Raw genomic sequence first — 24,284 nt, 5'->3', positions numbered from 1 at the left:
AAGTTTTTCTTTTCTTTCTAATTGTTCAGCTCCATATGTTTTGATAAACGCAACTTCGGTGTCATATTACTATAAAGTAATTGTATTTTAGTATACTCATCTTAAACCCATTACTGCATGAGCATTTTGTGAAAAATGGCTGTTTTCATTGAAAAGTCTCCCGTAACAAGTTAAAATTGCTATAAAACTATAAAAACTGTTTCAATACTAATCAACCTTGGCACACATGTTGACTGGACCATTGCCTTTGAAACAACATGTTCAGTCTTAAATTTTCTGTTACCATGGCAACGAGGGGACATCTCAAAATTGCCAAATATCACTATTTTGCGTTGATTTTTTCCATTAAAATTGATTTCAAAGTGCTGCAACTTCTCAATGGATTGAGATATAGTCAAAGGCTTTTCAGCGTTGGTTACACGTTACCTTATGATCGACCTGGGGTCATTTAGCCTCTCACAAGTCCAAATGTTTCTTGTAATTTTCAAATCCCCCATACTGATAGGGGTACATCCCCCTTCTGTCAACCCCTGATGTATCTTTTGGATAAGGGGCGGTGCCGAAAAAGTGGTCACTTTTTTAAACAACATTTCTAAAAAAAAACAAAAAAACAAAAAAACAAACAAACTAACAAACAACAACAAGTGTTGGGGGCCTAAATAAAGCAATTTTTCATCATTTGAGACAACAGAAAGGGGGTTGGTGAAAAGGGCGTTAAAAGGCGTGTATATCGGGTAATGGGTTAAAATATTACAGTTGATTTCATTGAAAATGTTAACGCCTGTAGCATAGCATACAATAAGGCCATAATATGGAATCATACATGATAGAATGATAATATTGGTTTTTGTTGTCCTTTGTTGACTGACTTGCATGCTTCTTATTATTGATCGTTGATTGTAGAAATTTAGCATTTTTCTCATTTAAAACTTCAGAGCTTTGCAAATTTGATTGGCTTAACTGTGCACTCCGAAATTGTAATTGTTCTTTAGAGAATATCTCAGATATGTTTGTGTAGGTTTTAATCTCGGGGAAAATTGTGGCCATTTTATTTCAATTATACCTTCACTCATATTTTTTTTGTTTGTAGCTAGGACACTAAATGGACAGGATGACAGGATTTAAGTCACGCAAAATGAAATTATAAACTACAGCGCGAACTAAAAAAAAATTGTGTGAACTGAAGGGACTTCTTCATAATAAGAAGTCGTTTCATCAAAATTGATATTCACAAGGTTCGTCATTCCATGAATAGTGGTGTATGGTCCCAAAGTAAAAGAATGCGTGTGCCCTAAACGAGAAAACAATGGGCAAAACTAAATAAAATGGAATTTAGGAAGGGGATCTGAGGTTATGAAGCCTGCATATCACAGACAAGACGTCAAAAGACAAATTTAAAAAGCAGGCAACATATCCTAAGGGTGATAATACAGTATTCAAGTGGGAAGACTGGAACCACCCAAATTAAAAAAGACCAAATACAAGAAACAAAAATACCATCTAAAATGTATACACAACAATAATGTCGTGCTGAACGATCTTCAAGGATCGAAAATATAACATCATTGATTAAATGTACGGGGAGACTTTTTACAGCCGCCACACGGCACAAATAACACGGATGTGACAATGAAATAGTAAAAACAGAATCCCTGAAAAAAGCCCAACACAACATAATTGAAAATGTTGCAGGCTCGGTTTGATTGAGCCTGTTCTGAATTTCACGCTTTTGATGAAAATCTTATAAGGTATACCGTTATGTTAGAAAGAAGTATGTGGCCTAATAATAAGTACTGTCGATACCCCTTGTTATTTTAAAGACATTAAATACAATTATATAGCATGTTTAACCTATCTATTTTAGTTAATCATAGTGTCCGTTTTTCACTATCAAAGACATTCAACTGGAACTTCATATAGGAAATGTGTGAAAACAAATTTAATATAACACGAAGGCCAGTATTTTTTCTGGCAACAAGTTTCACTTTAAAGCATCCAATTGTATAATGAATATCAATTATAATCTTGCTGGGATTGCCGTAGAAGAGAACGAGTTACAAACTATTTAATGCACGACGTTATTGTTATTTTTACTATGTTAACCTTCTCTGTTAGGCTTTTGTCCTGTTAACATATTGCTTATTTTCTTTTGTTTTAAATTTGATGAATAAATATCCATACAGGCATATATTAAATGTGTACTTTTTTAACAAGAGGGCCATGATGGCCCTGAGGACGCTCACCTGTATATAGGCCCCCAGAGCAGGGCCAATTTAAACCCCAGGGCTTTTATTTGAACAAACTTGGAAGACACCCATAAGAAGATGTTTCATGATGTTAAGTTTTTACTACACACATATAATGAAAAACAATGATCTGCCCCTCCCTCCCAAAACAGACTTTTCAAAACATTTTTAACAATATCTAAAAATAAGTATTATGATTTTATAAAAAAAATACAGACACAAAAGGTGTCGTTTTTGAGTAATCTGCCATTACTTTTCTTGTCAGTTCAAGGGCAGGTAATTTTATCTTTAGTCTAACACACCTTATTTTTTACAATTCATAGAAGATTTTCCAGTTTAAAAAAGACTGACAATGACCATTCTATAAAGATGGGTATTTTTTTGATATGGCAAATATAAGGGTATTGAAACAAAATACTTTTCACTTATTACTAAAATGATGTACATTCGATTGACATTAAGTCAGCTACATAAAAACAACAGAAAAATAAAGCAATGATTATCTTTATTTTGAAATAAGCAGGTTCAAAAACACGCTCATTGATTCCCATTTCTCCGCTTTATATGTTTTTGATACTCTAAAGATATTTGAAATGTCCTGTAAGCTATTCTTTATTTATTAAATTTGCCTTCCGGAGAGCTGATCTAAAAAAAATTACAGTTATTAAGTAGGCATATGAATAAAAATTGCAGTTTTCACGAGATAACTACGGAGGCATAAAAGTGACATTTGCATTGTTTTCATATCTTTTTTGTTTTGTTTTTCATACGTATTTATTTTTCGTACATATTTTATTTAAGTTTAAATTTGCAAACATATTTTATTTTAGTTTTTCATACATTTTTATTTCAGTTTTCAAAACACATTTTATTTTAGTTTTTCCGAAAATGTACAAAAACTTAAATAAAATATGTACGAAATTCGTACATATTTTATTTAAGTTTTTGAACATTTCTTTTAGCCAATCAAAACAGCCGTTACATCTCATAACAACCCATATTTGAGAACAAAACACGGTTACAACATAAGCCCGCATGGCTCAATCGGTTAGAGCGTAAGACTTTTAATTTCGACATTGTGGGTTCGATTCCGGGCTGGCCAACTAAAATTCTAATCAGTGTTTTGGATGAGACTTTAAATCGAGGTACCGTGTATGAGTGTTTAAGCACTTGCCATGCTAAAGAACAAGGAGAAGCTTCTGGAATAAGGGCACCTTTCTATATCTGTATCTTGCACTATCTTCACAAAATATAAAGTGACTAATATTCTGGTTCGAAGGTTTGTTATACCATAAATAGTCTGGTTTCGGCCGACCCTTTTCGGCCCACATTTTAAACTGATATACTTTACAAATATTGTTTTTTTTATTATTATATACTTTAGTTATATTAATTTTACAAATAGCCGTTTATAAAGGGCCATATAACCTGTCAACAATCTTTATAACTAATAATATAACAAATATAACGTCAAAATATATGTATGGCCGTGCAATACCATTTTTACGGCACTTAACCATCCTAATGATCTCAACAGCCACCAGTTCAGAAAGCGATGTTATCTAATGCTAAGTGCGGCTCTAATGAACTTTTTTATGCCACCACAGGAACTGCCATGCAATGGCATATAATGATTCAGTTGTTTGTTTGTTTGTGTTTGAGCGTGTGTGTAAGATGCGTACAATTGAGTTGAGTGGTTGCATTTGACACAAATTGTTCACCCGAACATTTGGAATGAAAATTAATATTTTCAGTAAAAATATGTATTGAAATTGGAAGTTTCTTTTTTATTTAGTATATTATAAAATTTAATGTAAAATGAATTCTAAATATAAATATATAAAAATTAATTGGTCAATAATCGAAGGTTTGTAATACCATAAATAAATATGTAAGTATTAAGAATCATATATGCTGATATAACAACTTACATTTATCGCTTTGTCATTATCTCCTTTGAAGTAATTCCCTCTTTCTTTTCAAAAATAACAATTGTCTTTAATTTGACGGGTGTTATACGTATTGTTATCTATAGTTTCTATCATATGACAAGCCGTTTGTTTATCATTGGATATATCATTCAACAGGGACGCGTGCCTGTTCTTCATTGTGGACACAAAACCTGACTAGCTCATACGTAATATATGATAAATCTTTAGCTGTTGATAATATTGTTGTAATTCTGCTTGCAAGTAGATTTTTTAATTGGTACATAATAATTATGGTAAAAATAACGACCTTTACTTTCACTGGAACCAAACGTACATTATATCAGTTGTGGTTCAATACTCGATATACTATTTGTTCAATATATCTACATGTAATCACGACTCTTGTGACTAAATACTTATTTATCATTTTAAGGATGAAACCTATCTTAATAAACAAACACTATTACAATTATCTGTTTTTATACATTCAAATGTACGTGGTTTTGTACAAATGATTTGTTGAAACACAAAACAAGATTGCATTTGAGAAAAATGCTATGCCACCGCATTAATATAACACTAAATAGTAGTGTAGGAACATATTTTTGTTGTTTCTATACAACTGAAGATTGTCATAATGCATAGATCCCTGACCCATCTATATACTAATTCTTATTATCAGATTAGTGGTTAAATCTATTGTTAATCCAATAAAAGATCAGAGTCAATGCACTTGTGTCTAATGAATTTGATGGTAAAGGTCATATTTCACACAGCCTAAATTTCATGACTACATTAAAGTGACATTATGCTCATTTTTTTCATTTTCAAGTTGAGCTGAATTGATTATATATTTCATACGATTGTCTGTTATAATGGTGATTGACCAACAGTGATATTGGAAAATGTTTAGGATGAAATATAAATTTCTCTTATAATATAAAAGACTGCCCCACTCTTTTAATAAATTGAACGTTACAGGTACCTTTCGATGGATATTTTTTCCTTGGCCATATGGGTTATCAATGGTTTATGCAAAGTGAATTATAATATTGAAAGAAACCATGTCAAAATGTAAACTTATTTTGACTCTCACCCTTTTACATACTATATACCCTTAGATGGGCATAATGTCACTTTAAAGGACAACACAGCAAGATACTTTGTCAAAATCTAGGTCAGCTGATATCAAAGTTCACTTTACATCTTAATGTGTGCACATGGTTCAAATTTCATAGCTGTACATCAAAAGACAAGAAAAGTCACATCATCAAAATCTAGGTCACCTGATATCAAAGTTCAATTTTACAACTAAAACTATGCAAATGGTCAAAATTTCATTGCTGTACATCAAAGGACAAGAAAGTAGGTCACTCTCCCCTTGGGCAAGGCAATTTTTTGACCCAAGGGTTTAATTCAAAACAATCTTGATACAGGTCCACTAAACAACATTTCAAGTCAAATATTTAAGCTGTAGCTTTCTCCCATTAAGAAAACATTTGTTTTATTTTCTGTTTTTACTATGTGTACATAATGAAAATCACTGCCCCCGGCAGGGCCAATTTTGACAACAGGGGAAAAATTTGAACATCTTTGGTAGGGGACCTAAAGATGATATTATATAGCAAACATCAAAGCTCTATGCCTTGTACCTTCAGACAAAAATATTGTTTTTTACTATATGTACATAATGAAAATCAATGACCCCGGGGCGGAACCAATTTTGACCCCAGGGCTATAATTTGAACAATCTTGGTAGAGGTTCACTTCGCAAAGTCTCATGCCATATATTTAACCTCTAGCCTTTGTCAATTGAGAAGAAGATTTTTCAAGTTTTTACTTTATACATATAAGGAAAACTATCGCCTCTGGGGTAAGGCAATTTTAACACTAGGGGCATAATTAAAACAACTTTAGTACATGACCCATAGATGATATTATATACCAAATATCAAAGCTCTAAGCCTTGTACCTTCAGACAGGAAGTTTTTTTTAATTTTTTTTACTATATGTACATAGTGAAAGCAATGACCCCTGGGGGTGCGGCCAATTTTGACCCCAGGACTTTAATTTGTACAATTTTGCTAGAGGTTCACTACACAATGTTTCATGCAAAATATCTCAACTCTAGCCTTTGTAAATTAAGATAAGATGATTTTTTAATTTTTTACTATATACATGTAAGGAAAACCAATGACCCCGGGCGGGGCCAATTTTGACCTCATGGCTATAATTTGAACAATCTGGGTAGCGGTCTACCTGACAATGCCTTATGCACAATATCTAAGCTCTAGGCCTTTTGAGTCTTAACAAGAAGGTATTTTAAGTTTTTACTATATGTACATAAAGTGAAAATCAATGACCCCCGGGGTGGGGCCGATTTTGACCCCATGGCTATAATTTGAGCAATCTTGATAAGGGTCTGCCAGACAATGCCTTCTGCAAAATATCTAAGCTCTAGGCCTTTTTGGTCTTTACAAGAAGGTATTTTAAGTTTTTACTATATGTACATAAAGTGAAAATCAATGACCCCGGGGGTGGGGTCGATTTTGACCCCAGGGCTATAATTTGAACAATCTTGATAAGGGTCTACCAGACAATGCCCTATGCAAAATATCTAAGCTCTAGGCCTTTTTGGTCTTTTCAAGAAGGTATTTTAAGTTTTTACTATATGTACTTATAGTGAAAATCAATGATCCCCGGGGCGGGGCCGATTTTGACCCCAGGGCTATAATTTGAACAATCTTGGTAGATGTCTACCAGTCAATGCCTTATGCAAAATATCTTAGCTCTAAGCCTTTTGGGTCTTTACAAGAAGATTTTTAAATTTTTTTCTTATAATTCCTTTTGGTTGCCATGGCAACCAGATTTCTGCATGGAATGAAATTCTTTAGCCTTTTACCCAAGGATCAATCCTGCCAACTTTGGTTGAAATTGGACTAGTGGTTTTTCACAAGAAGATCACTATATAATCTATAGAACACAGACACACACACGCACGCAAACACACATAGGTGAATCGCTATATGCCACGGCATCGCAGATTCTGCGATGGCATAAAAATTTAATATTGCAGGGGCTGATTCATAGTTAACAAAATCATCCACATAATTTTGAAATACTTGGAAATTAAGTTATCATACCCATGAGAATGTACGTAAATTAAAATAAAAAGAAACAATTGTCTCCCATAACGTAAACAATAGTAATGGATAATGCAATCGATAGTGTATGTGAAAACATACATTTGCATGCACACCTCATTATAGATAAATATATGATTACATTTGGTTAAAAATACGATTCCAACGAACCATGACTTAAACGAATAGTGTGTTGTTTTATTGTTTGTAAATTTATTCTATATTACTTATAAAAGTGACACTTCAAAGTCATTTAATATGTCTATTGGTACAGAAAACCTTCACCGATTTAACTGACATTAATTTTGAAGTCACCCTTTATAATAATATCTAGTGTACGAGATAAATTGTACTTGTATCAAAGTTTGGGCTCCTTTCCGTTGAAAATGTGTCAGAGATAAATCGTATACATAAACATGCACAGTGCGTTAACTGGAGTGCAGGTATTAGTTACCCGCACTCCAGAGCATGCCTATTGATTGGCTCATTTTTGCTGGGGTTTAATTATTGTGACGGCAGGGAAAGGGATAGAAATATTATATTCAGATGCTTGTCATTGGTTACTTTTTCCTGGGGTTTCACATTGGGACAACAGGGAACATTTTTTTTATGATTGACTATGATACAAAAGAGAAAGAACATCAAAACACTCGGCTAACTGATTTAATAAGGTATGAGCCCCCTAATGGGCACTATAAGGAACTATAAAATTGACAACGTCATATGTCAGTTATATACCTTAAAAGACACAAGAATGCAAAATTTAAACAAAGTTTACCGTTTGGTTTACGAGTTATGGAGATTTTTCTTAAATAAAAACTGGCTATTAGAAGGGCTCTTTTTCAGAAATAAGCAACTCCGTTAATCGAAATATTCTATTTTATAATCATTATGAAAACATGTTTTCCTGTAAAACATTTTTAAGAAACAAATAATAGCATTCAGCTAACAAATGACCCAGCAAAATTATTGTTCCTACTCAAAATGTTTGAAATATGTATATAAATGTTACCCTACCCCACCCATTTTAAGTAGTTGTTTGATCATTTTTCAACTTGGAGGACCTTATTCAAAATATCCTTAAAATTTACTCAAATCAGGGGCTGTTTTCAAAGTTTGCATAAATTTTCTTAAAGTTTATTAGTTGCGCTTGTCAAATATAAAATACTTTTACCGTCTTGTTTTTATTTTATTAGACTTTGAAAATATCAGGTTCCATATTTGATAATAAATTTGGCACAATTTAGCCAATAAATACCGATAATAATTTTAAAATTAACATGAAACACTTTTTTCTTCTCAAGAGTGATCTGAGAGACACAAATAATGTTCAAAGAAAAAAAAAAACAGAAAGAAAAAAAAAGTTGCCTCTTCTGGGGCTTGAACCCGCTCAGTTACAATGCAGTTGACAGTAGTTCTAGCCTATTTGAATACTCTTCAAAGTGGAGGTAATGCATTAGGTGGATCATACTTAATACTCGGGGGCCACGCCTCCTCGTAGAAATCAGATAGCCTCGTGTTTCGATGCTCTTTCTATTACATATATTGTTCAAATCAAACAATGTTTTCGTACTACAAAAATCTGGAAACAAAGTGATCCCTCGGAAGCATAAAAAATACATAATCGTTATGAGGAGTATTTTTGTTATATGGGTGGTTCTATAAACAAGTCCATTCGGGTTAAGGAAAAACGTTTTTTTTGCGAAGAACTATATCAATAATACGCATGTGTAATTAGAACACACCTTGTATACTGATGCTTCCGGATACCTTGATAATATTTTTTATTTAGATGATCCTTATTTTGATCAAATGGTGTCTGACATTTGTCCGCATGGACTGCAACTTAATAAAACGAACTCTTGAAATTTGGGTACATCATTTTTGGATCTTCATATTACTATCAACAACAATTCTATTCACGCGAGGGTCTATGATGGGGGGGGGGGTGACTTTGACTTTTGTATGGTTAATTATCCACATACAGATAGAGACGTACCCCATGCAACATCTTACGGGGTTTATGTTTCTCAGTTATTCAGATTCGCTAGAGCTTGTAGCAACGTAAAGGATTTCAACGAGCGGAATATTTTTATTACCAGCAAGCTTCTAAAACAGGGCTACCGCTATCATAAATTACGGAAATATTTTACTAAATTTTACAATCGTAACTTTGATTTAATTTCTAAATTCAATAGCGATTTAAAAACTCTTCTGCGACAAGGGATTAGCCAGCCTGGTTTTTATGGCGATGTTATTTACAAACTTCGTAAGATTTTGGGTCATGGTAATTTTTCTGCTGTTTTTACTAAAATCATTAAACGTTTTATTAAAAGAGGTTATGACCCTACTATTTTAAGACATACTGCATGTTTAGTGTTCAACCCTTTTACAGTTGGACACTACGCTTTCCTCTTTTGATTGCATCTGACGGACCAAGTGGGAGACTCTATGATGGATAGTTCGTAAAGCCCTTTGGGACTGAATTGTCTTAATGTTCGTCTTCTGCCTTGCTTCGTCGGGCCCTTCTAGGTGATTTTCTTGTTGCTCTGTCTTCCTTTAGGACATTGAGTACTTTTGTTATGGTCATTGGGTTTACTTTTATATGTTTCTACATGATCATTTTAGTGTTTTTCTTATTTAACCTTTTGTAACCATGACAACTGTTAAAATTTCACTTGGCGGGGATTCATTTTATTATGCCCCCGCCATGTAATGGCCGGGGCATATAGTGTTACCCTGTTCCGTCCTTCCGTCATTCTGTCATTCCGTCATCATCAGTTTCCGTTCATTATCTTAGTAACGGTTGCACACATTCAACTCAAATTTGACATATGGATATGTCTGTCACAAAGTGAAAGTACGTTTGTAAAATCTTGCATTATATTTTCACGCCGAACCTCATTTTTACTCTATATTCATTGATGTGAGATTGCATCATCTTTTGTTCAATTTAGAGTTTTCGGGTGAAATTATTATTTAGAGTATTTTTATGGTGTGCATAAATTTCCATGTCTCAATTTAAACATCTTGCCGTTTATTTCACAAAAATCCTTACAGTAATAAGAAAGATACATTTTTGTTTTATGAACCAGATATATGTATTATGTCTGTATTTGAAGGACGGGCCTTTAATTTACATAACTATTTTTCCCGCCGTCCCAGCTTTATTTCGTGCAAATTGATTTTTCATGTTTTGCACGATCTGTTTTCCCGCTCAGTACTCAGTAGTTTGCTATATAATGACTAAATTTTAAGTGATATATTGCAATGCACTGGACGTTATACAGGTCACTATGACGGTGACAGACAAATTATATTTGTCATAAAATTACAGCTTGTACAAGGTTAATTTAATTTTCTAGTGATTTTGTTTCATAAATTTTTGCTTTTTCGTAAAATACTATTTTCTATTAGAATTATAGTTTATTTGATTCAGGTTTAGTTATTTGGTAGTAATTTATTGTTTTCTAAATTTTCTAAATTTTTGCAGATTAAATTTTAAAAGCTCTTTTTATTCTAGTGTTTCGCTATTGCAAATTTATACCGAGACATGTTAATTGATGTATGTTAATTGAAGTTTTAATTATATTGTAATTCAATAGGAGCCGTGAATATTTTATAGATATATATATATCTATTCATAAATAATTTATTATGGTTCTACCGTATTTGTGTAACTTTATGTAAAATGCTGCAGTATCGTAATGATTTGTTTCAATCAATTTAATTTACGTTATCATCTTACTTCATTTCATTTATCATCAGTTTTTGTTATAAGTAAATACAACGTATCAAAACTAACGTATCTCTAGAGAAGGATCTTCAGTGGCATGATTTTGGAAGACGTTTATTTATTGGTGTTTATTATGTGGCGTATATTTGAATATATTTGCAACGCAGTATTATGCGGATGTGATTGAATTTTTGTTCCACGGAATGTATGGTGTACGTTAGTGGACATTTTGTTTAGAAGAACGTTATTTCATTGGAAACCGACAAAGGTCGAGTCTTTTCCAAGGGACTTTATTATACCCTTATGTTTGATTATCATGGAACTTACCATGTTTTATACTTTGTAGCTTCTTATTTGAGGACACACCCGAAGATGACACGGGCCCTCCACACGTATGTCCATGGCTAAAGGGTGACGCATGCCCTTGTTCAGGATCCTATCAACTGTGCCAACACTGTAGGAAGTACAGTTACGCTTGATAAGATTTTATACAAGATGCCCGCCATTGTGACGAATTTTGTTCAACAACACCACCACTTTATTGAAACATCATGACAGAAACTTTACGGAGAAATAGACTGAGATACGTTGATAGTGTTTGTTTGCGCAGTGATTTTTCATATATAATCATTTTCATTTATAAATATTCGTTTCTTGTAAATAAATTTGTATATATGTTCTGTTCTGAGTTGTCGGTTGTTTTAGATAGCAATTGTGGTCGGCCTGGTATCCCATCGTAGTCCCTATTGTGACAATGTCATTAGAAAATACAGGTCAAGTTCGAATTTGGTCATGGTTTGATGATTTTTGGCAGAGTTATGCCCCTTTCACTTTGAAATTAATATGAAATTTTCAGTTTCCGTTCATTATCTCCCCAACGGTACAACACATTCAACTCAAACTTGACTTGACACTTATGTCATGTGATATTTCTAGTCTCTTTAATATTTTGATTATTGTTATATGTATTGTATCATTATGCATCATTATGTCATTGCCATGTCATGTACACTTTTACCGAATAAAATTATTATTATTATATGTCATGATAAAATACAGGTCAAGTTCGAATTTGGTCATGGTTCGATGATTTTTGGCAGAGTTATGCCCCTTTTACTTTGAAAATAATATGAAATTTTCAGTTTCCGTTCATTATCTCCCCAACGATACAACACATTCAACTCAAATTTGACATATGGATATGTCATGTTAAAATACAGGTCAGGTTCGAATTTGGTCATGGTTCGATGATTTTTGGCAGAGTTATGCCCCTTTTACTTTGAAAATAATATGAAATTTTCAGTTTCCGTTCATTATCTCACCAACGGTACAACACATTCAATTCAAACTTGACATATGGATATGTCAAAGGAATGCGCAGGTCAAGTTCGAATTTGGTTATGGGTTGATGATTTTCGGCAGAGTTATGCCCCTTTTACTTTGAAAATAATATGAAATTTTCAGTTTCCGTTCATTATCTCCCCAACGGTACAACACATTCAACTCAAACTTGACATATGGATATGTCAAAGGAATGCGCAGGTCAAGTTCAAATTTGGTCATGGTTCAATGATTTTTGGCAAAGTTATGCACCTTTCACTTTGAAAATAATATGAAATTTTCAGTTTCTGTTTATCATCTCCCCACCGGTAAAACACATTCAACTCAAATTTGACATATGGATATGTTTTTGGAATGCCCAGGCCAAGTTCGAATTTGGTCATGGTTCAATGATTTTTGGCAGAGTAAAGCCCCTTTCACTTTGAAAATAATATGAAATTTACAGTTTCTTTTCATTATCTACCCAACAGTGTTACATATTCAACTCAAATTTGACATATGGATATGTCAAAGGAATGGGCAGGTCAAGTTGGAATTTGGTCATGGTTCGATGATTTTTTGGCAGAGTTATGTCCCTTTCACTTTGAAAATAATATAGATACATCTTAGGAATAAGCAGTTTAAGTTTGAATTTGGTCGTGGTTCAATGATTTTGGACAAACTTATCTTTCTTGAATGTTGGAAAAATTTTGAACTTTCAGTTTCAGCACTCATACTTTTGTGGAAATGTATGTAGCCATTATTTTGGCTACAAATATGAAATATGCTATTTTCAAAAGGTTAAGACTGAATAATTTCAGTGCCTTGAACATTGTATGGAAATGATTTGTGTTAACATTGAAAAGTTTTAAGGGCTTTGAACTTAAAATGAAAAAAATAATTTGTGCAAACAAATTTGGAACTAAATATTATAACATCTGAAATTTTGGCTGCATGCGGGGGCATCCGTGGCATGATGACACATTTCTAGTTTACACTGTCTCGTTTATAGGAACATGGTGGGGCTAAGAGCGAGGTTTGGTGCACCGTTAACCGGTTTAAACTCCCCAGCAGTATTTATGATCCTGTCCGTTCCAAGGCGGCGCCCCTCTGTGTTCCTCAGTTGTATGTCTATGTTGTTTCATACTGTTATGGTGACACTTGTGTCCCTTGTTGTTTTCTCGTCTACGGTAAGTATCTTCCCTTTTGCCCCTAGTTTTTATTTATTTGATTAACCCCCCCCCCTTCCTCCGGTCTCCTGTCCCTTTTTGGGCCTATTATTCTTTTCTTTGAATTCCTAATCAGTTACAAATTATTTATCATTTAATGATATACTTCTAGCCACGACTCTGACATAGGCACAATACGTCGATACCAATATCTAACTAAAGGTTACTGATCGAGTTACACGCGGTTTTAGCCAGATTAAGTAACATAAAATATGATAAACAAGATCAACAAGGAAAGACGGCGTTCAACAAAAACAGGACAGGGCAAATACAGAGCATGGACAGGTTAATCACTAAATGATAAATAATTTGTTACTGATTAGGAATTCAAAGAAAACAAATAAATGATTGAATAATAGGCCCACAAAGGGGAAGGGGACAGGAGACCGGGCGGAGGGGGTAATCAAAGACATCAAACAGTCATCAAAACAGTATGAAACAACATAGACATACATCTGAGGAACACAGAGGGGCGCCGCCTTGGAATGGTCAGCAGCATAATAATGACTGCTGGGGAATTTAAACCGGTTAATGGTGCACAAAACCTCGCTCTTAGCCCCACCATGTTCCTATAAACGAGACAGTGTAAATAAAATGAATCCCCGCCAAATGAAATATAAAATACACTTTGATCAGTAGAGAGGAGTGTCATTTAGACCAAATGGGGAAGTTGAAATCAGCCGTCATTAAGTACCTCTGTAAGAAAGGGATGTCCCCCAAATAAACCAATGAAGACTTCATGGATACACTTGGGAAAGAGTCCCCTTCCTATAGCACTGTGAAAAAATGGACTGCTGAATTAAAGAGGGGCAAGGAGAGCATTAGAGATGATGAGTGGCCTGGGCGGCCAAAAGAGGCCAACAAGCAAATTCGTTGAATTTATATCCCCCGCCGAGTACTGGTTATTATTAACACAACAACTGAAGACATAAGGCTTTATTTATATATTAATTATGGCATAAACAGTAATATTCTTTGAACTTGATAAATATTCAGGGCAATAACAGAGCCATAACTTTGTGTTAAATAGTAAAATCTGGAAATGCCAATGAGATGTATACTACATAACTAATCAAGGGCCATTAATCTGAGTTATAAGTATCTGACCTGAACAAGGCGACTATATGCACATCTCTTAGTATCCCATAAAGTTTCATTGAATTCCAGCCAGTAGTAGCAGAGAAGTAGCGAGGAAACCAATATTTTTCTATATGGATACTGCATAACTAATCAAGGGCCATAACTCTGAGTTAAAGTGTCTGACCGGAACAAGCCGACGATATGCGCATCTCCTCTTGGTATTGAAGGTTCCCATAAAGTTTCGTTGAATTCCAGCCAGTAGTTGCAGAGACGTAGCGCGGAAACGATTTTTACTCCATATGCATACTGCATAACTAATCAAGGGCCATAACTCTGAGTTAAAGTGTCCGACCGGAACAAGCCGACGATATGCGCATCTCCTCTTGATATTGGTGATTCCCATAAAGTTTCGTTGAATTCCAGCCAGTAGTTGCAGAGAACTACTCCGGAAACGATTTTTACTCCATATGCATATTGCATAACTAATCAAGGGCCATAACTCTGAGTTAAAGTGTCTGACCGGAACAAGCCGACGATATGTGCATCTCCTCTTGGTATTGAAGGTTCCCAAAAAGTTTCGTTGAATTCTAGCCAGTAGTTGCAGAGAAGTAGCGCGGAAACGATTTTTACTCCATATGCATATTGCATAACTAATCAAGGGCCATAACTCTGAGTTAAAGTGTCTGACCGGAACAAGCCGATAATATGCGCATATCCTCTTGGTATTGATGATTCCCATAAAGTTTCGTTGAATTCCAGCCAATAGTTGCAGAGAAGTAGTGCGGAAACGATTTTTACTCTATATGCATACTACATAACTAATCAAGGGCCATAACTCTGAGTTAAAGTGTCTGACCGGAACAAGCCGACGATATGCGCATCTCCTCTTGGTATTGAAGGTTCCCATAAAGTTTCGTTGAATTCCAGCCAGTAGTTGCAGAGAACTACTCCGGAAACGATTTTTACTCTATATGCATACTACATAACTAATCAAGGGCCATAACTCTGAGTTAAAGGGTCGGACCGGAACAAGCCGACGATATGCGCATCTCCTCTTGATATTGATGATTCCCATAAAGTTTCGTTGAATTCCAGCCAGTAGTTGCAGAGAACTACTCCGGAAACGAAATTCGGACGGACGGACGGACAACGCCAAAACTATATCCCCCTCCCGATTCCATCGGCGGGGGATAACAACGATGAAACTGCCGAAGCTGTGCACTATCTGGTCATGTGCGACAGAAGGCGAGACCCGAGAGGCATTGCTAGGGAAGTGGATACAAGCTTTGGTTCAGTTTAGGCAATTCTGACTGATGTCAATTTCATGCCAAATGTTTCCGCAAAAAAAATAACAAGAATAAAGATCAACAAGGCAAAGGCAACGTTCTAGGGGGCGTGAGGGATGTTGCACTTATTCATTATCCCTCATGTACAGACTCAATCAAACCGAGTCTGCAATTCTTATGTTATTTTGTTGTGATTAATGCTTCCGAGGGATCACTTTGTTTCCAGAATTTTGTACTTCACAACAGCAGGTGTCAAGTGCCGTGTGGCAGCCGTAAAAAGTTGCCCCGTACTTCACTTCAGTGTTGTTATATTTTCTGGTCCTTCGGGATCATTGATGCCAGCACTATAAAGTGTTGAGAATTTAGTACCACTCAAGCCGGTGCTAGGGGCCGTGAGGGATGTTGCACTTATTCATTATCCCTCATGTACAGACTCAATCAAACCGAGTCTGCAATTCTTATGTTATTTTGTTGTGATTAATGCTTCCGAGGGATCACTTTGTTTCCAGAATTTCATAAGACGCTACCCCCGGACACACCCAAGTAGGACATCCAGAAGGCACCGAGCAAGTTGACTGACGACCAGAAGCGGACCATTGTTTTCTCGTTTAGGGCACACGCTTTTTATTACTTGGGGACCATACGCCGCTTTTCATGGAATGGCACGGAAGTGTCACATTGAAGGTTCCATGATAACCGCCGTATGAACACATCTGCCGATGTTTACTTAATTCAAAATTTTACCATTTCATGTATATATGTTGAATTCTGCTTAAGCCGGTGCTAGGGGGCGTGGACGGTAACTTGCACTTTCCAGTACCGTCCATGAACAGGCTCAATCAAACCGAGCCTGCAACATTTTCAATTTTGCCGTGTTGGGCTTTCTTTAGGGATTCTGTTTTTATCTATTTTATGATCACATCTGTGTTATTTGTGCCGTGTGGCGGCTGTAAAAAGTCTCCCCGTACATTTAATCAATGATGTTATATTTTTCGATCCTTGAAGATCGTTCAGCACGACATTATTGTTGTGCTTGTGGTATTTTTAGATTCAATTTTTCGGCATTTTCTAGTTGGGTGGTTCCAATATTCCTACTTGAATAATGTTGAATCACCCTTAGGATATGTTGCCTGCTTTTTAAATTTGTCTTTTGACGTCTTATCTGTGAAACGCAGGCTTCATAACCTCTGATCCCCTTTCAAAATTCCATTTTATTTAGTTCCGCCCATTGTTTTCTCGTTTAGGGCACACGCTTTTTATTACTTGGGGACCATACGCCGCTTTTCATGGAATGGCACGGAAGTGTCACATTGAAGGTTCCATGATAACCGTCGTATGAACACATCTGCCGATGTTTACTTAATTCAAAATTTTACCATTTCATGTATAAATGTTGAATTCTGCTTAAGCCGGTGCTAGGGGGCGTGGACAGTAACTTGCACTTTCCAGTACCGTCCATGAACAGGCTCAATCAAACCGAGCCTGCAACATTTTCAATTTTGCCGTGTTGGGCTTTCTTTAGGGATTCTGTTTTTATCTATTTTTTGACATTTTAAGATATCTTTTGTCTTGCTGACGATGAACCTGATTTGATCTACCGGATCATGTGTCCATCACTACGATCCAGGAGGCAAAAAACAGAGCATGCAGTGGAAGCACCCTGGCTCACCGCATTCGAAGTAATATAAGAGGGTGCCATCAGAAGGAAGATGATGGCTTCAATTTTTGGGACAGTCCGGTTAAAATCATGATTGACTATATTGAGCAAGGTCGTGCCATAAACGGTACGTACTATGCAGACGAATTGAGACATCTGCGTCAAGAAATCGCGCATAATATGAGGGGCAAACTGACTCAAGGCGTTCTGCTCCTGCACGACAATGCGCCAGCTCACACACCCCAAGTTGCGATGGCTGCGGCTTTGAAAGTCTTCCCTATCCCCCATATTTCATTACTTGGCCCGCTCTCACTTCTCCCTGTTTTCGAAACTGAAAACAAACCCGTACTCTGCCTTATGCCATTCCCTGTTTTTGTTTGGGGTCCTCCTGGGCTCCTTGCCACTGGCTCGGGTGGGGGCTGCGTTCGTTGAACGCCGCCTTTCCTTGATAATCTTGTTGATCATATTTCGTGGAAGATGTTTTGGAAGCAATAAAGGTGTCATGGCGTCATGGGCTTTCTTTAGGGATTCTGTATTTGTAACCAAGCTATAAATGCATTAAAGAACTTTCGCTGTTTGCATGAACTACCGGATGTTAGGCCCCCACCGTTGGATCATATCGTAAATTTTATAGGTTATCTCTCACTCAGTTAACTCCTAGGTATTTATCCGGTATTTCATTTTTCTTAAAGCTGAATGATATGCCGTATAATACACAATCATTTAGAGTAAAAAATATGTTACTAGTATATGGAATGCGACGCATCCGATCAAAAAAGGATTTGCGCGTTCCAATAATGTTATAGGTGCTTACAAATTATTCAAAGTAAGTTTAAAGGTGGAACAAACGTGCGCTCATATTGAGAAAATAAAAAATAACACCAGATTTTTATGAATTGTTGCTTTTTTTGCAAGAATAGGGTCCTAACAACGGTACATTATTATTACCTATACAACGATTCTTAAAAAAGAAAAATGATTATTATGATGCATTAATGTTGTTAATTAAAAACATAACACAAAAAAAGTTTAACTTAAGATGCCTTTGACATACAGTCTTCATATTGGCATGGAGGTTAGTCATGATTAGTAGATGACCCCTATTGATTTTGAGGTCACCAGGTCAAAGGTCAAGGTCACAGGGGCTTTGACTTTAAAAAGCTTGTCCGCCCAATAACTTAAGATTGCTTTGACCCATAGTCTTCATATTTAACATTGAGGTTAGTCATGATTAGTAGATGACCCCTATTGACTTTGAGGTCACTAGGTCAAAGGTCAAGGTCACAGGGACCTTGACTTTAAAAAGCTTGTCCGCCCAATAACTTAATATTCCTTTGACCCACAGTCTTCATATTTGGTATGGATGTTAGTCATGATTAGTAGATGACCCCTATTGACTTTGAGGTCACCAGGTCAAAAGTTTGTCCACCCATTAACTTGAGAAACCTTTGACCCACAGTCTTCGTATTTGGCATAGATGTTGATCATGACCATAAGGTGACCTTTATTGATTTTGAGGTCACTGGGTCAAAGGTCAAGCTCACAGGGACCTTGACACAAAAAAAGCTTTCCCCCTCAATTGCTTAAGAATGCCTGTCTGCAGTGTATTGTTTTTGACATTTACACATTTGAAGCATGTAGAATACATAACTTAGCAATACACTGGCTTAGTAACCTCAGATTTGACAGGGAGGTTGATTCTGACAAAGTGGTATGCGGGGGTATTCACGCCATGATAGTGGCAGTTCTAGTTAGAATTTGTCATTGATAAATCGTTTCCTATTGTCAAAACAATACACTGAAGGTGGAAACTTGCTGAAATGATAAGAAAACCGTTCGATATCTCTTATCTACCCATTTCGTTAAAGCAGACGCGTTATGCATAAACATTGTTTTTGGAAGGCTGTTTTGAAAACGGCTTTAAAGTGATTATAATACACTTTTCAATTTTAAACTTACCGAAATACTTATTTTGAGAAAACATATAATTATTTTTCCAATAGAAAATAAAAGCTGAAGGTCTTTTTGATATATTATAGTGCATATTACATTTTTCGCACAGTATCTCCCTTAAAATAGATACACATCTGTTGATTGCAGATTTCTTAGTACTGTTTTATATAGTTTCATAACATTATGTGCACGGAATTACATATTTAAATTACATCTTTATGTGTGCAATTATTGTTTCTACTTTATTGCTACTGTTATATCATGTGATATCATTTCTTCAAAGCTGTGTTTATTTTGATTTTATGATACATGTTTTTATCACTATTCTAGATTATATTCGTTAAAAAAGGTTAACGTTTTACGTGATGAAACTTTGCAACACCAAACTAATCATTTTCCCATCATTTTTAGACCTTATTATGTCACTATCATTGATATAGATAGGCAGCGTCCTGGCCAGTTTAGATATCAAACGCGCTTGCGTGTAGCAAATTAAACTTATTAACCACATATCAAAATCAGTAAAATAATACATTTTCTGACCACTTTTTTTTTACTATAGCTACTATAGCTACAGTAAAACAGTTCCCATTTAAATAAATGAATTTTTGTAGAGAACTACTTATTAATTCTTGTTTCATAACTATGCATATGACGAAAGTTGGCTCAGTGGGTATGTTTTTGAAGTGAAAGGCGTAGACAGTTACCAATATTTTAACTTGCAGCTTAACTTTCAAATGATGTATACAATAAAAGCATCAAATCTACATTCATTAAGTTTAAATTGATAAAACATGCCTATTTTTAGCCATGATTAATATATATCTATGAAGTATATAGAAGCTACATATCTCTGTTATCTATGTACATCTCGAGATAATGTGATCAACTCTAGATACCTGGATGCTCATTGTTACCTTGACCGTTTTCAATATTTTATCACGACTGTACACTTTAAAATGAAATAATATATATCACGAGCAGTGGGATATAATATTTCGATTCTAACATGACATCAACACCTGATATCATACTGAACAGTACCTGTTTTGCTTCTGTATATTTTCAGCGCGTTGCTTTTCAATGATTCACACACGTCTAAATATATTCGTCAACAGTATTTTTATTATATATTTACGCACACCTTTGGTCCTCCTATGTGACAAAGTGAAACTTTTGGGTCGCGTTATTGTAAACATTTTATGGGGTAACGTCGGTTGTTCTACTCAGGAGCCAGTTCGTGTCTGAAATTATGTACACAGGGTCACCTGTTTTTTTCCTCCACCAGTAAAGCTGAAAAGTCGCCATCTACCGGGTTGATGTAACGTAAATCAACAACAAAACTATAGATATAATGGAACATTTTTGTAACAAAAGAGAACACTTTCATATACTTATGTCTTTAAAGGCAGAATTATTATTAGAGAATTTCACATTTATTCCCAATTGAGGAGACAAACGATGCATGTGTCCCTTTTTTGGAGAGCAAAATTATATTATACAATACAATTATACCTTAGATTTATTCAATATATACGCAATAACAAATATTTCATTTCAATAAAAAGCAAAGTTTAGCTTAGAAAACTGAAATCTAAATGAGTAAAGCTATAGATACCATAGATATGTGTACATGTGTATTTAGATAACTAGGTAAACATTCATTTCTGCGTCATTTACTCGGATATGAATACTAAATTGTGCTTCGATCTAACATATTTGCCTCATATTCTATGTTTTGAAGATATATATAAAGGTACATTTAGTATATTTATAACTCCTACTTAAACTTTGTTTCAGTGTCATATTTGTTCACCTTGTCAACACATCGATATATTCATCTCTTTATCTAAACTATCCCGACTGACATTGATACCTTGTCTTTTATCAAACATTTGTACATTCAATGATATCTTGTCTCTGATGTGTGCCGTCATTATATAGTCCTATATTTTAACATTGTTCAAAGTTTTATTATTGTATGATAAAAAGTTACCACATTCGTACACCCAATCAATAGCATTTAACAGGAGTAAATAATTTTATGTAGATTTACCGATTTTATTTGTGTGTCATTGGGATTCGTTTGGTATTTTTCTTCATTTTATTTTCAGATGTTATCGATTTCTTTTAAAGAGGATATCGTCATGTATCACTGATATCTTATGAATAATTATACTGTAAGTAAAATCCCTCTTTCAGACCACCTTGGAAATAATACCATCCCACTATTCAGGACCAAAATAACGGAATTTTCTTTCGTTACATCTACATGATCACATGATCCAGAATCAGATCCACTATTCAAACCATCCATTTCAGTCCCAACATTGTGTTTTATTCTTTATTTGATCCCACTATTGAGATTGCTTATAATCCAGTCATTACCTGTTTAAATGTTCTCATCTGCGTCAGATGTGGCGTTTGATTTAACTAGGTGTATACAAGCCTCGTTACCACCAAATTTGCGCGGATCTGGGCTGCGTTTCATGGAGAGTCCTAAGTTAATCCTAAATCCTAGGACTTATGTCCAACTTTAGGAGAAAAAGTTTTTGCACTTCAGACTTAGGACTCTCCATGAAACGCAGCCCAGCTGAATCGCATCATATACATATATTATTATTCATGACACACTCACACACTACGCAAGCACATTGTTTCAACAATTACCTATTTATTGTAAAGCTTGAGTAAAAATGATTTTATTTCAACATGAATAAAAAAATACAACTCGTCAACACCAGGGTATGTTGGGTAATTTAATAATTTACCGGTTTCGGTTCTTAACGGTAAATATTTTGCAAAATATTATTTATCCATTAAATAATTTATAATTAAATACTTAAGTACGGTTGAGGCTAACATGAATTGGCGCTCATATTATTAATTTAAACAAACGTTAAGAATTATTTGTTGTTGTTTTTTAACATTGATTATGTTATTTGTAATGAAATATCTTTGTTTGTTTGATATTTCTAGGGGTTTTCCCTGGACAGTTGCCCCCCCCCCCCCATAATAAGGTTTAACTATTATTATATTTTTGATAAAGCTTCTGCCAAGCAGATTTAACTAGTTGGCAATTTGTTCTATGGAAGGGGATATCCGCCAGTTCACTTATTATGCTTTATTACATTAAAACATGTAATTCATTTTTTACTTTGATATTTATTACATATTTGTTATTTTTAAAAGGCGATTTTAATTAATCTGGCGTTATTATATGTGCATTTTCCTTTTCACATTAATTCTATTATTGCAATATGATAATTAGTTTGGCATTATTGAATTGTACCGTTGAAGAATTTAATAACTTTTTTATTGTGAGAACATTTACTTTATCTTTCGTAAACATGCAACATTCATGGAAATGTATGATTAGCATTTTCACCTTTTTGACACATTGTACTTGAAACATAACGTGTAGTTTATTAGTTGTATGCGCTAAAATGGGCCCGTTTAATTGATGGGAGATAACTCGTGAAACATCTGTAAACAATAACCGCTCCCCAAGCCGGTGTACAAATGAAAAGTGATTTGTCGTGGCAGTTGCATGACAAAAACCGTACGAAAAAACTTTTACAACGATAATTCCAGTTTTGAGAAGCTGTTTGAGAAGCTACGATTTGTAAGGTATGTTAAACCTATGGACACGTGGCTTGCAGAAAATTTAATAGACACAGATTTAAAGTTCCGATACACACTTTGAATCCAGGGTCCAATCATATTTTGAAATCTGATAAACTGAACCAGTCTTTGACCTTTTTTGAGTTTTTTGACCTTAAAGTTAGATTCACCTTATATCAAAACTAGGTAAATGGTGGCGTTAATATATCAAAGGAAACTTATTATGAATTACACATGTACTTCAAATGAAAAGGACCCCTGTAAATTCAGACTAATATCATGGTATTAGACGCAGACATACTTTGTTGTAAAAGTTCAGTGTCTCTTAACACAAAATTTTATGTATTTTAAAACAATCTGTCATTATTAAAAGTTTGTTATCTAATTTTGTGTTATGAATAAAAGTGCATGATATTTTATGAACTCATCTTAAAATCCTTTTATAAACTTTTTTCGTCATTTTTAAGAAGAGTAGGAGGGCATTGTAAAAGATGAATTCTTATTACTCAGATTAGGTATATTGAATATATATTACGCTCACTTTTATGGAAGGGAAGAAACGACACTAAGATTAGGCGACAAGTTCTATCTCAAACCAAAATTACGATTAAATAAATAAATGATAGTAAGACATCAAATCCCTTATACATGTACCAGTAATGTAGGCAAAATCTGGAAAAAAAGAAGATTAGTGAAGAAAAATGATATTTTGAATGGAATAGCTCTAGTTATAGACAAAATTTTATGTTGATAGAGAAATGTTGGGTACCTATTCTACATGTATTTTTCTACTCGAGAATTCAAGTTTATTCTATATTTTATATATTAAATTAATAATTAGATTTGATTGATTGAGTGACTTTTTGATTGTTGTGTTTTAATCTACTGTAACAAAAGAAAAATATATGTGTTTACTTATTTTATTCCTCTTTTCATTTCTCATGCCTGAAAATACATGTATACAAATATGTTGAAACAAAACCAAACTGGAAATTGCTGTTCTCCTTTTATAATGGTTGTCATTAATTATAATCTACAGTACAATTGACATGTTCAAATTAGGCAAACTAGTTCAGAAT

This window comes from Ruditapes philippinarum, unplaced genomic scaffold (assembly GCF_026571515.1).
Source record: "Ruditapes philippinarum isolate M1 unplaced genomic scaffold, ASM2657151v2 ctg6591_1_1_1_1, whole genome shotgun sequence".
NCBI lineage: Eukaryota > Metazoa > Mollusca > Bivalvia > Venerida > Veneridae > Ruditapes > Ruditapes philippinarum.
The sequence above is the reverse complement of the archived record's forward strand: the minus strand, read 5'-3'. Positions refer to the sequence as shown.